The 16,487-nt window shown below is 41.1% G+C and overlaps 1 protein-coding gene across 11 annotated transcripts in view; it reads left to right on the forward strand.

Moving 5' to 3' along the window:
• The window catches only part of ZMIZ1 (zinc finger MIZ-type containing 1), a 519,894-nt gene that overhangs the window by 310,995 nt on the left and 192,412 nt on the right, over positions 1-16,487 (forward strand). The window lies entirely within an intron of this gene.

A 16,487-nucleotide genomic window follows, 5' to 3' on the forward strand; every position in this document is an offset into this window, starting at 1 on the left:
GATCTACCTAGGTCCCTTCCGACTCTAGCTACTATGAAACTATGAAACTATGTGAACTAGCTGGTAGCATGTCTCTGACCTTTGTCATCCTGTTTTTGGCTCCTCTATTAAATCACATATCTTTGCCACTTTCTTCTTTTCATGTAATTATGAACATTAGTTCTGTAACAATTTCATGGGCTGCAGACAGCAGATGAAATTAACGTCATTTACATGCGCCCACAGGAACAATAGAAGTGTTTAAAAAAAAAGTCAGGGAATTGCAAAAAAAAGTTGAAGCCCTCTTTCTGTTTACTAGTTTTCTCTTCAGTTAAATATGTATATATTGAAGGAGATGCCTGAGCTCCTTACCACCTGTTTACACCTGATAGGAGGGGAATCATTATCATTTGCTCTCTTGTGGTGAACAAAATCCGCACCAAACTGTAGGTAAGTTGAGAGTGTTGTGTAAGTACATGTGAGGCAAGTAGGTATGATGGGGAAAAGGGATGGACGTGCCAGTGATGGATGTGCTAGTAACTTCAGAGTATATAAGGTTTATAAGAGAACACAGCTTTTCACTATTCATTGCATAGTCAAGGTGGAGATTGTTTCTCGGCATTCAGTTATGTTCAAGGATTGTTAATTGGGTGCTGTATTTGCCTTTTCATTTTTCACTGTTGTGCCAAGTAGATATTCACTGTATACTAACAGCTGATTCATATACCCTATTTAAGTCACAGGCAGTGGTTAGCAATGTTCTCTAGCAGCAAACCAGAATGACCTAAATTTTGGTCAGAGACAGGATAGTGCTAGGATGTGGCTGCTTCCTTCCCCTTGCTGCCCTGCTACCGGAACACCCCAGTCGCTCCACGGCTGTATATCGCCAACCTTTGTGATGAGGGGAACGGTTGCACAGCTTTGTAACATGCCCTGCTTGCTATGTGAGAAGGTAACCTGATTTTCGTTGGCTTAATAATTCAGTTTCCAACAATGTATTAAGTGTTATCATTTACAAAATGATAATTGTTTTGCTGCAGCTCTTAAAAATGGACATTATGTGAGCCATTCAAATACCCAGACCTGCAAATAGATTACAGTTCAAATTCTCAATGCACATAATCGCCCCAGGAGACTAAGCTGTACTTTGTGTGAGTATTGAAAACATACCTCTCTAGACTCTCATCTGAGTAGAACAAGCTGTACTGGGAGCTTCTGATGGCCCTGCTGTTAGTCAGGGAATCGCATCTCTTCACACCTGTCACTGACAAAGCTGTACTTTCAGAAGTCTCCAGATACAGTCTTAGACTTTTTCAGAATCTACCCCCCAGTTATCTTCTAATACTTGTTCTTGCAAGTTCTCAAGATGTCTTACATTTGGTGCCCCCTGCTCACGATAAACCAGCAGTTTCCCAACTCTCTTCTAAGGAATCTTGGGGTTCTGCCATAGTTCATTACTAGGGGCTCTGCCAAAAGACTGGAGATAACGGTGGAGTGGGCCAGGAGCAGAGTGCCACCATTGCTGGGCCAGGTCACCGGACTCTGCCTCAGCTCTCAGGATAGGGGTAGGAGCCCATGGCAGAAGAAGTGGTATGAAAGGGCTCTGTAACTGCCATAGGTCTAGCTAGCTTTCTAAGGAGGTGAAGGTGATCCTGAAAAGAGAGAGAGCCCTCCTGTCAACCCTGGTGTGCTCCCTCCTGAGAGCATAGAAAAAGTCTTTGTGATTCAAGTAGAAATATTTTATTTCCACAATATTGTTTAAATGTTGGTGGAAGGTAGCTGGAAGGTGCTGTTGTTTTGAAACCAGCAAAATGGCCATTTTATACACAGCCTGGTATAATAGACAGCTGCTTCCTCAACTGAAAAGGGCTAGGAGCAGTAGACTGTTTCCTGTTACCCCCTGCCACACATTTTTGAAAAAGAAATCGAGAAGAAAGAGATGTTCCCTTCCTGCAAATGTATAAACTATAACAGTCAGTGGGTTAGAAACTAAAGGAGGGTCATTTCCCTGGGGGCAGGATCGCTTCCTGTTTGGATGGAGAGGTAGTGGGGATGGCAGAGCTGCAGAGAATTGGACTTGCAAAAGAAATGTTTTTCATGGGTTGGTCTCTGTGCCCCTAACACCCTGATTACCTAGAAGGTGGTCCCATTCTCCTGCTCTGGAGATCATTATTCGACCATTGCTACTGGGATCTCCTATTTTGTGAGAGGCATTGTGGCTCAAGAGAAGAGAGACAAAAAGAAATCCCAAAAATCCCATCTCAGAGCTTTGGAGATTACTCTAGATACCAGCTTATTCTGTGAACAATGTGGACAGGCTGAAATTGGGAGCTGGGGGGCAGGGGGGAGTCAGTGTCAGAAATATGGGTATAGCTGCCTTGGTCTGTGTACCACAGTTGGTGCTGAGGAGACAGTGGTGCTACAAGCAGCTCAAAGTTTGGAGCAGTGCACGGGGTAGGTAATGTCAGAGCCAGACGGTTTAGTAAACAAGCATTTTGTTTAACTTAAAAATAAAATCAGAAGGTAGAAGTCAAGGGAGCTACTGAAAGGAAGACGTAATTTGACTGAAAAATGTAGCACCATTTTAGAGGTGGCCCAGTCTGGGGCACAAATAGTTCAAGAGACCACCAGAAGTTTCGTGGTCTTGAGAGTCTGTGTTCTTACTCTGGCTCCAGAACTCAAGAGCCAGCCTGGTTTCCCCTTGCAGAATGATTTGAATGAAGGGGAGTCCACTTTTCCCACCCCCACTTCCTAGAAACAAGAGTAAAAATGAGAAGCAACAGCTCATGGCCTCCCTCTTGTTGGGCTGGAGCTTTAATTGATGAAAGGGGTTTTTTTTAATTTTTTTAATTTCACTTAAAAAGAGTGTCTAAAATAAATCCTGTGAATCACATTTTTAAGATGATGCTTTGTGGAGCTCTTAGACTATATGGATTGTCAAGAGACTGTATTTTTTGTTCTGAAGCACTCCTATTCTTAAAACTTTACACACAGATAGAAAGAAGCAAAGTCCCTGTGACTGCTACTAAAACACAGGAAAATAAAATGTATGAAACTGATCCAATATATTTAATGTTTGATGTAAATCTGTTATTTTTCAAGACAATCGGTGTCCTTAAAAATACAGTAAAAAATCATCGGTCTAATGCAGGGGTGTCATACTCATCAGGCCCTATGGGATGGGCTGGATGAGGGTTGCTGGGCTGGTTTGCAGGCTGGATTGGGACAAGTCCTGTGTGCCACATGCAGTGCTTGCAGCACCAGGCCCATCCTGCATGCCACAAGTAGCGTGTGGTGGGCTTGCTCTACACACTGTGCATGGGCTGGACCCAGCATTGCATACAGCACAAAGGGCCTGGGGTGCAGGCTGCAAGCAGTGTCCTACTGGACTGGTCCTGCAGGCTAGTTCCAGCATGGCCCAATTCCGACTGACCCCAGAGGCAGTATACAGTGCTCACCCTAACCATTTGACCCCCTGTGCTGCAGGCAAGGGCCGAGATTGGCACGTGTCTCTTGTGGTGCGTGGGGTCAGTCTGGAGACTCAGAGTCTGGATCATGTAGCTCTGTGCCCTGGATGCATCTCACGGGCCATATGTTTGACATCCCTGGTGTAATGGGTTGAACAAGAAAATTGGAGCCATTACCAGTACCTATTGCTGACTCTGTTATTGTGTTGGGGACCTCAGTCAACCACCGTTATTTTCAGTTTCCCTTTTTGTAAACAGCATGGCAATAACTTCTCATTTAACTGCTATTGTCTTTAAAACACTTTGAATAAAAGGTCCTATATTACTAAATAATATTGCTGAGAACTTGTGTAGTAATTTTCAAAGAACTGTGGAGCTATCAGCTATGAAAAAAACAATATGTTAAAAAGCAAAATAGCTGTTTGTGAATGCTACCATTTCAACTTCAAATAATTTATGTATGTAAGTATTAATGTGGAACTAAGCAGCCTGAGAATCTTCCTGACCAGTTTTCTCCACACAGATTACTATTAAAAATACAGCGTGCGGGTAGATTCTTGTCATGAAGGCAGTTAAACAAGTGTCTGCAACAACTGAGCTGCTATTCCCATGAGTAAAATCTATTGAATATGAATAAAATCCATTACTAACTTTACCTAAGGTAAATATTTAGATCAACATTCAAATGGTATAGCCTGCTGTATTTCTGAGGGAAAGGCTAACTAATGCTTTGAGAAAATCAGCTCAAATGTGTCAAGATATTTAAACTGAAACTGTCCTACTAAATGGCACAGGCACTAGAGAAGGAAGGTCCCATATTAAATTGGCCCCTAGAATGAGGAAGAAGCCTCTTAACCTCTGCCAGGGTGTTCAATTTTTTATGCTGGTTGACTAAATAGAGAGAGGGCAATAGGCAATATTCACTCAACCACCAAGAGAAAGGAGTGAAAGTTCGATTCACCCACCCACAGAGTTCTATTAAAGTGGCATACAACAATTTGTACATGTTGTAAAATCTGGAAATATTAAGAAGGAGCAAGGATCCTTACAGTTTCTTTCCCTCTCTCCCCACAAACGAGCCGCAGCTATGTCCCACGCCCCACCCTGCTCCATCTGGGCAGCATCTGCCTCAGCCCCAATCCCACTCCCTCCTGCACTGCAGGGACCTCTGCCCCCCACCACACCCATTTCCTTCTCCCTCCCCTTCCACCACAACAGATTTACCAGCCAGACACCACTTTTTAAGCTGCCAGGCTACATATCAGAAATCGGATAGATATCGGCCAATATGCCTCCTTAAAAATTGGCTATTGGTATTAGCCCCCGAAATCTCTGTCGGTACACCCCTAAGACCAACATGACTTTAGGGTCCAATACTCCAATACTCACTCTAATAGTCAGAAGGGAAGTGGCCTCAAATTTGTGGCAACACCTCATTCTGCTCAAGAGCAATCACTCTTTCCAGTGAGAACACTCTACCCTCTCCAGTCTCTACCTTGGTTATCAGCACTGTCTGCTGAATGGTAGTGCTCAAACTGGAGCTCTTTATTTCTTTCACATGAGCAGAGAGGTCTGATTTATGCCTTCTCTTCTGCCTCCTGGAAGATGGAGGAAGTAAGCAGGTGGTCACTAGCATATTCTCTGACATACAAGGCAGCATAGGGGGTGACAAACACCTGGATTACACTGTAGATGTTGGACGCTTGGGGTGGGCAGAAGCAGCGCTGAGAGGAGGGCTACAGGGGGGCTGCAATGACTCCAAAAATCACTATAGTCCCCCCAACCCTTCCTCCCAACACCACCACTGCCTGGCCCGAGCACAGCCCAGGCCAGCCCCTGCCAGGAAGAACTCTGGCCCCAGCCTGCCCCACCTAGCTCCCCTTCCCTTCTATGACAACAAACTTACCAGCTGCACGCAGCTCTCTAAGCTGCTGGGCTATGCTCCTCACCACCTAAGTGTTGTGCTGCGGCTACACAAATGCACAGGGCATTAATAGGCCACATAAGGCTGATTTCTGATACATTCAATTTTTTTTTATATCGGTCCCGATCTGATATCAGACCGATGTATTGGTGCACCTCTAGTTGGTCTGTTTGGTAGGTCACAGCATTGTAAAATGCATGATGTGTTTGTTGTTATAAAAGAAATTACACTTGTGTTTTATATTCTAATAGGAGAAGACACTATTGTAGATATACAGAGTGTACCGTACTGAGGGTGCAGGAATGAACCATTCTAATGTGCAGGAAGACTAGCAAGTATGGCAGAAGACCAGCTTTGGCTTAGCAGGGAACTCTTCAGTGAGCTAAAACACAAAAAGGAAGCTTACAAGAAGTGAAAAGTTGGGCAAATGACTAGGGAGGAGTTACGAGAGTATTGTTCAAACATGCAGGGATGAAGTCAGGAAGGCCATTGTGCAGTTGGAGTTACAGTTAGCAAGGGACATGATGGGTAACAAGAAGGGTTTGTCAGTACATAGGTCAGCTGCAAGAGGAAAATCAAGGAAAGTGGGTCCCTGACTGAATGGGGGGGACAACCTAGTATCAGATGTGGAAAAGGCTGAAGTACTCAATGCCTTTTTAACCTCAGTCTTCACAGGCAAGGTCAGCTCCCAGACTACTGGCAGCACAGTTTGTGGAAATGAACAGCCAACAGTGGCAAAAGAACAGGTTAGGGACTACTTAGCAAAGTTGGATGCATACAAGTCCATGGAGCTGGCTGCAATTCACCGAAAGGTGGTGAGGGAGTTGACCAACGTGATTGTAGAGCCATTGGCCATTATCTTTGAAAATTCATGGTGATTGGGAGAGGTCCTGGACGATTGGAAAAGGGCAAATATAGTATCCATATAAAAAAGAAAGGGAAGGGGGATCCAGAGAACTACTAACCAGTGAGTTTCACCTCAGTCCCTGGAAAAATCATGGACCAGGTCCTCAAACAATCTACTTCCAAGCACTTGGAGAAGGTGGTGGTTAGAAAAAGTCAGGTCATGCCTGACCAACCTAATTGCAACCTAAAAGGCAAGTCATGCCTAACCAACCTAATTGCCTTCTATGATGATGACTGGCTCATTGGGTTTGGGGAGAGCAGTGGATGTGGTATACCTTGACTCTAGCAAGGCTCTTGATGCAGTCTCTCACAACATACCTGCAAGCAAGCTAATGAAATATAGGTTGGATGAATGGACTGTAAGGTGGATAGAAAACTGGCTGGATCATCGGGCTTTATGGGCAGCGATCAATGGCTCAATGTCTAGTGGGCAGCAGGTATTAAGTGGAGTGTCCCAGGGTTTGGTCCTGGGGCTAGTTTTGTTCAATATCTTCGTCAAAGACTTGGAAGATGGGGTGGAGTGCATCCTCATCAAGTTTGCAGATGACACCAAGCTATGGGAAGTAGTAGATGTAGTTAGGATTCAGAGAGACTCAGACAAATTGGAGGACTGGATCAAAAGAGATCTCAGGAGGTTCAACAAGGACAAGTGCAAAGTCTTGCACATAGAATGGTGCAATCCCATGCATCAGTACAGGCTGGGGACTAACTAGCAAAGTAGCAGCTCTGCAGAAAAGGACGTGAGGGTTACACTGGATAATAAACTGAATATTAGCCAACAGTGTGCCCTTGTTGCGAAGAAGGCTAATGACATACTGGGCTACATTGCTAGGAAAGTTGCCAGCAGATCGAAGGAAGTGATTCTTCCCTTCTGTGTGGCACTGGTGAGGCCACATCTGAAGTACTGTGTCCAGTTTTGGGCCCCCACTACAGAAAGAATGAGGAAAAATTGGAGGGAGTTCAGGGGAGGGCAGCAAAATGGTGGGGAGTGGAGGACATGACTCATGAGGAGAGGCTGAGGTAACTGGGTTTATTTAGTCTGAAGAATAGAAGACTAAGGGGGGATTTAATAGCAGCCTTCAATTACCCGAGGGAGAAAAACTTCCTCCCTAGGAGGGTAGTAAAGCATTGGACCAACCAGGCTAGCTAGAGAGGTTGTGGAATCTGCATCCTAGGTGCTTTTTAAGAATTGGCTAAAATAAAGCCCTGTCTGGAATGATCTAGTTGGAGATGGTCCTGCTTTGAGCTGAGGGTTGGACTAGATGACCTCTTTAGGTCCCTTCCAACCCTAATTTTCTGTGACTGTGCAGCTATTTATATACCAAGGATATAACCCAGAAAGGGACACAACTATCTAATTCTGAGGAGCAAAGTCAGGTAGTAATTCTTATTTTAGCTCTTTTAGCTTCTGCTAATGGTTTTCAAGGTATATCTCTGATTCTCAAATGATTTCTTAAACTAAGTTGACAAGAGGTGGTTGCTTCCTGATGCACAGCATCTTTCCTTTCCAACCCCTCTCCCTCCATGCCACCTCAATTATGTCCCAGTCTAAGGGACCAAGACAGCAAAATGGTTTAGCTTTTGTTGCTGCAGGGTACATTGGATTTTATTTTAACCTCTAAAATAAATTAGGATGACATCTGCATGTTATGAGTGTGGCCTTTGATTCCTGAGTGATCCCTGTTGCTACAGAGGGGGAGAAATGTTACTAACCTACTGAGGGAGCTTGCACAGAACAGACTAGTATGAAACAAGGAGCTGGACAATTATAGTAGGAAATGTAGAAGGAAAGAGAAAAAACCTAGGGAACACTCGCTGTGTTATCTTACTTGCATGTTTCTTGTCCTGTTACATCCCTAGTGAGTTCTCTGGTTGTATAACTTGAAAACCCTTTGAACACGTGGAGTTCTTCAGCAATACAAGTTGTGCTGGTTCACTGTTTACTATTCAATTATTTACACCTGTTTCCAGAACACTTTAACTGAATTTGGCTCTTGAGACTTGCCTGGTAGTGTTCCCTTATTAAGCAGTATATAAATTTGGCCCAGTTTTTCCGTTGTGGCTGTTATTTCTCTATTTTCATGCATTTGGATGCAGTGGATAAAATTTTGTTTTCTTTGCTCATTATCATTATTGTTCCTTCTCCTTGAAATGTAAACCTTAAATGGATCAAAGGTGGTCTGTTCTCGCAGTTGCTTCTGTTAAGTAGCTACAGGTTTCATACTTAGCATCATGGCTTGTGCCCGTTGTTATTCTCTCTGTACCTGTGTTCCACTAGCCAATAGGGAGGGCTAGGGACTTTAACAAAACATTTGTAAAACAAGCTGAGAGCTGCTGATGAAAGAAACTATTGAAGTGCAAGATATTTTTATAAATTAGTGTCTGCTTTGAATCCAAAAAATATCTCAGTTTGGGGAATTTTCATATGTGAATAGTTCACAGCTTAGGTCTTTCTATATATTGATAAATAAAACAACCTTTGACCCTGAAACGGATTGTAGAGAATTCAGTTATGTATAGCTACATCTAAATAAGTAGAGTTCTATGTTCCAATAGAAAGAAAATAGCTCAACACTCCCCTCTATCTGAAGAAGGAAAAGGCCATTTCTTTTGATACTTGGTTTCAGCTATGTTTTTAATTTAGTAAGTATAGCTTCTGACACATACAGATTTTCAACTGTATAATCACATTACTTGACCATCAGAAAAAGGAAAACCACCTATTTTGGGTCACGGCTTTTTCCACTTTAAAAGCCCATCAGCAGTTAGTGTCTCATATTTCTACAGCACTTTAGTTCTTTAGCCGCCAATGAGGGGCATGTCAGAGAATGAGAAAGGGATTTATTTCATGAATGAAGAACTGCAGCAGTTATCCAGGTCTGAGAGAGGGGGTCATGGCTGAGCTCAATAACTGAGCTTTCTGAGCTTTTACACTAATAAAGGGCTCAGTTAATGAGTTGTAGTGAATGATCATGGCTGGAATGCAGGTCCTCTGTTGTTTGCTTGTGGCACTGAGTGACCTGTCAAATTTAGGACTGAAAGTACTATATTTGTATGCTGTATTATATACAAGGAATAGCCTTGTCTCCTATCAGTTATTCTGTATCAAGGGCATCTAAATGAAAATTGTGTTTATTATTTAGATAAGCAATTCATTTTGATGTCAGAGCTTAACTTGCTTTGTCTAGAATTTGGGACCTCACTAATTCTGCCTTAGGTTGAAAATCATCTAATCTTCCTTTTTTTTTTTTAAATCTTATTTTTTTCCCCAGTCTGTCTGTATCAGGGATTATAATGTGTTTTCATTAAATGCATCGAGAACCATGTCCAGATGAATAGTAAGATATGAAGTAAATAGGTAAAAAACATTGAATGATATTCTAGATAGAAATTATTTTGGGGAGTGAGGAGTTTCAGCCAAAAAGGCTGTACTGGATTGGAATTTGCCAAAGTGTCTAAATGTTGAATCTTTCTTACACTGGGAATCCCTAGAGGTGAAGAAATCTTTTTAGATACAGATAAGTTGGGTCAGGTCCTCAGCTGCTGCCACTTGATTTGCCTCCAAAAGGACTGTACTGCTTTCAGTGTTTACAGCTCTTGTAATTTTATAATGTCTCACAACATTTGATTGAAGTTTTTATTAAATCCTTGGATCCTGGAGTTGCATGATAATACTAGAATCCTAGCTTTTATGGTTGCAGATAAAAGCTTGAAAACAAAATCTCCAGAGGCTTAAAAACCAGAAGACAAATAAAATATCCTCCTATATTTCATAGACTTCATAGATATCATAGACATAAGGGCTGGAAGGGACCTCAGAAGATCATGGAGTGCAGCCCCTCACCTGAAGGGCAGGAAGTCAGCTGGGGTCATGGGATCCCAGCAAGATAAGCATCCAATTTACTCTTGAAGGTGTTCAATGTAGGTGCTTGAACCACCTCTGATGGCAGGCTGTTCCAGACCTTGGGGGCTTGGACAGTAAAGAAATTCTTCCTTATGTCCAGCCTGAAACGGTCTTGCAGTAGTTTATAACCATTTGACCTCATCATCCCTTGGGATGTACATGGTTTTTAAAAATTTTAAACCAGACAGATTTTGGGGATCCCATCACAGTGATGACAGTATCCACCAGGTTAAGTTCTAGACCTGTTGTTTTTTGTCAACAAATTCCACACACCGCACAAGTCAGTTGCAATTGCACCAACATAAATGGATGTACTTGCAAATTGCTTCTTTTCTCCAACTTCTTATCAAGTAAATTACCTTTTAAGAAAATATGTATATTAAAGCATTTCCATGTGTTAAAGTAATTTAAAGTACAGTATTATTATTTTAAAAAGAAGGAAAATATGACTACTCATTTTTTTTCATGGGTTCCGTATTCTTGCCTTTCAGTTTGGATTGTACAGTTAGTGATGCCAACTTCATTTTACTTCTCAATAAACTTTGTCTGAACAATTGCAGTCATGAGTGTCCCACCTTTCTTGTAGAAAAATGTATATATCCCACACAAAACTGATCATGCTGCTTTGTGATCAAAGGGCTCGAACATGATTTTGCCATATTCCCTGAGCCAAAGCAGTTCAGTATTGCACAGTGTAGCCCTGAAAATAATGCTGCATTCCACCTCTGTTTTTCCTCTGCCCTGGAGGGTAGGTACCCTGAACCAAGCTGTGCAAAATGGGTTGCTGCATAACTCCAGGAGCTGGACAATTCCAAAGGGTCTTGATCTGGTTTGCTGTTTAGATCAATCATTCAGCTCCCAAATCCAACACTATGATTATCTTTTTCTAAAAAGGAGGCAGAATAGAATTGGATGTGGAAAGACATAGCCTTCTTTGCCTCGTCTTGCCAGAGTTTCACTTCCATGGTCAAGTTTTCCTTCAAGTAGACACTTCATCCAGAAAGCTGTACTCCAAAGCATCTTTCCAGGGAAGGGTTTATGACAGTGTGTATGTTGCATGCTGATGCTATAAAACCTGAAGTTTTTCTCTATGCTAGAAAAATGTATTTGTTGTGAGCAAGGTGCAAGCCACAGAATTAGCCCTGTGAGTGCGAAAAATATTTTAATTTGTATAGGTGTAGAAAGCATCAAACTGAGTCCAGGCTTCATTGCTGATGCCCAGTGATGGTTAATTTCTTAGGAAAGGGAGAAGGTATAACATACATCTAATTAGAGCACCTTGGCATTTCTTTCCTAATGCAGCAAAAAAACGCCATTTGTTGTTAGTATATTTTGCAGCCTGTAAGAAAAAACTCCAATGCTTAGTAACTAGTGAAGCTAGACACTAGACAAGGTCCAAGTGGCTAACCATGTGAGAAATGCAGTAACTGTAAGCTGGTGTTAATTAACCTAGAATCTAGCAACATGGCTTAACGTCTGTGTGATTAGTTACGTTATCATTCAGCAGTTCAATTAAAGTGAGAAGTGAGACGCAGAGCAGACATAACTGGGCAAAATAAACAGACAACTTGAGTCAGCCTTCATAATTTGGTGCGACATCACATAAATAAATGCAATAACTTGTTTAGCATAGTTAAGCAGTTTGCTACTCAAAAGCGCCCTATTTGCATGACATCCCATTTGAGCAGCAGTTAAGCTGTGGCAAATTAGGTCTGTGTCTTCACAGTCTGACATATTTTAAAGTAAAGAGAAAATATTTTCCCCCCCTCAAAAATATACAAGGTTTTAAATTAAAATTCCACATTTATTTTCTGTAGCAACAAATCAAAACGTAGAGTTTCTCTTGAGAAGATTTTGTTTTCCACATCACTGCTGTCATGTTAGTATGTCTTGATATATGCATGAGATAACTTTAACCCTATATAATTGCCCTTAATTTTGCACTTTCATTGTTCTAGTACTTAACTGCATTTCTGTATCCAAATCATGCTCACATCCATCCAGGTTGTAGTCTTCCATATTTAGAAGTGATCTGCTTGGTGTCTGCACCATATTTCAATCTGGAAAATTGGTTTCTCTTTCTAAAATTTGCTTAAACTTCTGTGATAGAAAGCATGCATTGTCGTGTGTGGGTAGAAAACTCTGTTTATAAACTGATCGTCTGAAGTATTTGGGACCCTTTGAAAACTGAAAATCTTGATCAAGGGTGTGCATTACACTTACTGTTGTGTGTATTACACGTTAATGGTCCACTGCTGGGTGGTATCAGATGTCAGCATTTTGTAGGTCACCTTCCAAGCGAAGAAGTCAGTGATGGAGAACTGAGATGTATTCTAGGAATATTCTCATTTTATCTATATTTTAAGCAACACCTATAAAAGAAGTAGTCACCAATAGCATGCATAAAATCCACTGTCATAGAGATCTCATCCCCTAGACAGTGCCAGTAACCAGAATGGAGCTCTGCTCCAGAATTAGCTGCATGGGAGTTGAAGGCAGAGAGCAAACAATCCTTGCTGTTTGTTTCACCTCCGTGAACAAAACTGATTTGGAAACTCATTAACACCACATTTCTTTTAAGACTAAATATTTGAAAAAAATTAAGTGTCTAACAGCACCATCTGGTGACCTCTGCCATAACATTGTATATCACCTACAAAAATATGCTACTGAATTTTTATGCTTTATTTTTTTATTTACATTAAATCAGCTGGAGCTGATGTAATAAATACATGATTTTTTGAAGTTCTGAAAACCTTTTTAAATTTGGAAGGTTTTGAAATACTGAAATTGTGGCATTTAGTTAAACCTTACTTTACAGTAAAATCAAGTGATGTTGAAGACAGTCTTATACGTAAATCTTAATTCTTAGAGTTTTACTTAATTTCCTTGACACAGTTGTCTCTCATAGTGGTAGGTACATTGGTGTTGATTAAGAAACCATAAATGTTGAATGTCTCTTAAAGATGCTGCACTGAGAGATGGCTTAGCCACAGGTTAAACCTTGTGTTTACCTTGTAGAAGTTTTGGACCATGACTGTAGCCAATATGTTAATATCTTGTTTGCTGAATAAATTACCAAGTCCTGCAAGTCCTTCTTTGTAAGGATGGGAATTTCTTCAGTGCTCATCTCATCCTCACTGTGTTAGCCAGAACAAGTGCTGCAGCCATCCGTTAATAAAAATCAGTAGTAGTTTTGAGTGTTTTCTTGCATGACTAGGATGTGATTTCTCTTCTGAGTGTGTGTGTGTGTGTGTGTTTGTTTTGTTTGCTTTGTGTCTTAATGGATTTCCTATAAAATCTCCACACATACCCACATACACACAAAAAACCTTTACCACCCACAATACTGAAAAATTTCAGGCATCAACTTTTCTCTAGTTCCAGATGCTATTCAAAATTGTAGTTGTTCAGATATTCTGTACATTCATAAGCACCCAATTTGTAATGCAACGCTTATAATAAAACTCTTTCTGTACTTGACTAGACAAAAGCAGTTGAACTTCAATGAGTCGATGAGAGAAAACTTGACAGAGAGTTGCAAAACACAAAATTAATTGGAGTCATTGTAACCATTCAACTTGAATTGGTGGCTTGACTTCAAGACAGGTTATGCAATGACATAGCCAAGTAAAATGAATAAATATATGTAGTCTTAAAAATAAAAGAAATTTACTTTGGTCATTTACATGTGGAAAAGAATATATTTTTTTTAACATTGTGCATACTTAAATAGGTGCCACAGTAGGCTATAATGCTTTTTGTTTTGTTGAGGTTGCTCAGCTAAGGTTATGTGGGGGACCTGTGCTGTCACTACAGTGAGTGATTTGCACTGTTTGGTTCACTGCATTTTGCACACCATTCGCACTTTCTCTATACTTTTCTGGATCCAGTATAACGGAAGCCACACTCAGGGTATAGTGCACTATAAAGAGTTGACTCTGCTTTAGTTTTTTTTCCATGAATAAAAGGATGGCAGTAGTACTATGTACTGAGAGATTTGGCACCAGATGACCACAGTTTTGGAGATCATATAAAGCCTTTTCAAATGCTTTCAATCTCTTACTTTTCTGCCAGCTATGCAGCACTACCTGACTCATTGGTGTCTGTTTAGAGAGGGCATAAAAAACTCCAACCATATCTTTGTGTATTTGGGGCCTCTTAATTCTCATCAGTATCTGAACAATTTTGCCTTCACAAAAAATCAACTGTTTATTCAGCTGCCAAAGAAAGGTTGGAGGAAACTGTTTAATTGGACAAAGGTGTATGTTTGGCTCCATATTTGTAGAGAAGAGAGAGATACCACATAGCATAATGCCTACTTGTGTTTCAGTTCTGCCATTGTTTGGCTAATCTACTCCTCAGATACCACCCATTTCTTGTTACTACAAAACCCTCTAACAAAGAGCTGCCATAGAGTAAAGATTATTATAACACAGTCTAAAAGGTCACAGGCCTAAGAGCTTTGTCACACCCTGCTATGGGAGAAGACTTATTTTCACTCATTGGTACTGGTGCTAATGTCTTTGGCTTACCTGGCAGGAGAGTAAAGGCAGAGAGAACTGAAAGCCTTTAATATGAACAAAGTTTGGATATGGGACTAATTATTAAAGTATTGCCAACCCCAGATAGCCAAGAATGATGAGTCAAAACCCCTTTGCAAAATTATGAGATTAGCTTAAAATAAAGAACATTTTAAAGATAATAACTTGTGGTTTCTTTTTAATTGTCTTTAGGATTTTTAGCTTTCCGGATCCCACTTTCAGGCTTTTTAAAGCAAATCCAAGATCTAGGAGCTTCCGTCCCCACCTCCCAAAGGAAATTGAGTTTCCTGCATATGCTCTAATTTTTAATAGTTGGGACTTTGGGTAAAACATCAAACATAATCAGAACTGGCACTCTATAATTATACAGCAAGTTTGAGAGAATGTTTACATGAAATTTAAAAGTATATATTTAGGAAAGGAAATAAGCAAATCTTTAGAATTAATAATAATTTTTAAAACCACTGTTGTGGTGTGGTATCTGAACATTTGCTGGCAGGGCAAAACGTTTTGAATCATCACTTTTCTGTCAGATCTGCTGGATCTGCTGTTTTCATTAAGTAGAATATTTTATGGCCTCTGTAATAACAAATCTAACCAGCCACCAATAAGGAAAGAAGTTTTGGTTATTGATGGTGCTAATAGCAGGAAGAAAAATGAGAGAATGGGAGCATTTGTAAAGCTTTCATCTAGTCTCCAAAGCTACGATTGTCTGCTACAAAATCCCTCAGAATGTAGTACCATTTCAGTTCTCCTTTTCTGTCCATCAGCTCCTTGTTAATCTCAACCTTCCAATCAAAATCTATAAAGCAAAGAGACAAAAAGTTTGTGGAAAGTTCACTTAACCGTGACTATTTGGAGATAGCAGGGGCAGGGAGTTTGCACCTGTTTTACCCTTTTGATGATCAACGAAGGCCAGTATCATCCTCTGAAAATGGTAATTCTTGGATTTATATGTTAACTCTGGGAATGACTGGCTGAGAATTTAACAACAGGCCTTTCAGCGGCCTCTCTCTCATGCATGTATTTTCTGGCACTAGTGAGAAACAGAAATTTTGAGGTTTGGGGGTTAAGTTGTGTGTTTCTCCCTCTCTCTCCCCACAATTGCAAGTTTTTAAGGATACTGCAGAATGTGTGCCACTGCTACTTGTCCCCAGGAAGCTCCCCAGGTTGGGTAGGGGAGGCTCAGGCCAGGTTGGGTAGGGGAGGCTCAGGCCAGCAACTGTGCTGACCCCATCAACCTTACCTGGGGTCCTGGGGACCTCTGGGATCTGCAGCTGTGGCACTCCTGTAGCATGAAGTTTGGCTGGCAGCCCGAGTGTTGCTCCAGCTGACTAGGCTCTGGGTTTGGCAAGTGCACACTGCTGCCACGTGCAGCGCTTTTTTTAGGCATGTTCTCTTTTTTACCTTGGCATCACTTTGTACCTAGGTAGATATCTGAAAACTAAACTTCAGTAGGTTTCAAAGTTAAAACAAAGGCTTCTGCTTTGTGGCATGTTGAATTCTGCCCCCCTCTTCCCTTGTTAAAATTTTGGGATGTCACATTTTTACCTTATCTGTTGTCATCCTGAAGCACAGCCCTCTACTAGTTCACAACTTTTATCCCAACCACGTTCAGTTACAGCTATACAAATGATTAATAAATAACAGCAAACGTGATCTCACCACATTCAATCAGCTCTTTGGTGTACGTGATGTGAAATTGACGACAGGCAGGTCTGCCCCGCAGTTGGCTGACAGAGGCAGAAATCTAGATATTCTGA

This window comes from Crocodylus siamensis, chromosome 7 (genome assembly GCF_052110815.1).
Source record: "Crocodylus siamensis isolate JL-2025a chromosome 7, ASM5211081v1, whole genome shotgun sequence".
NCBI classification, from domain to species: domain Eukaryota; kingdom Metazoa; phylum Chordata; order Crocodylia; family Crocodylidae; genus Crocodylus; species Crocodylus siamensis.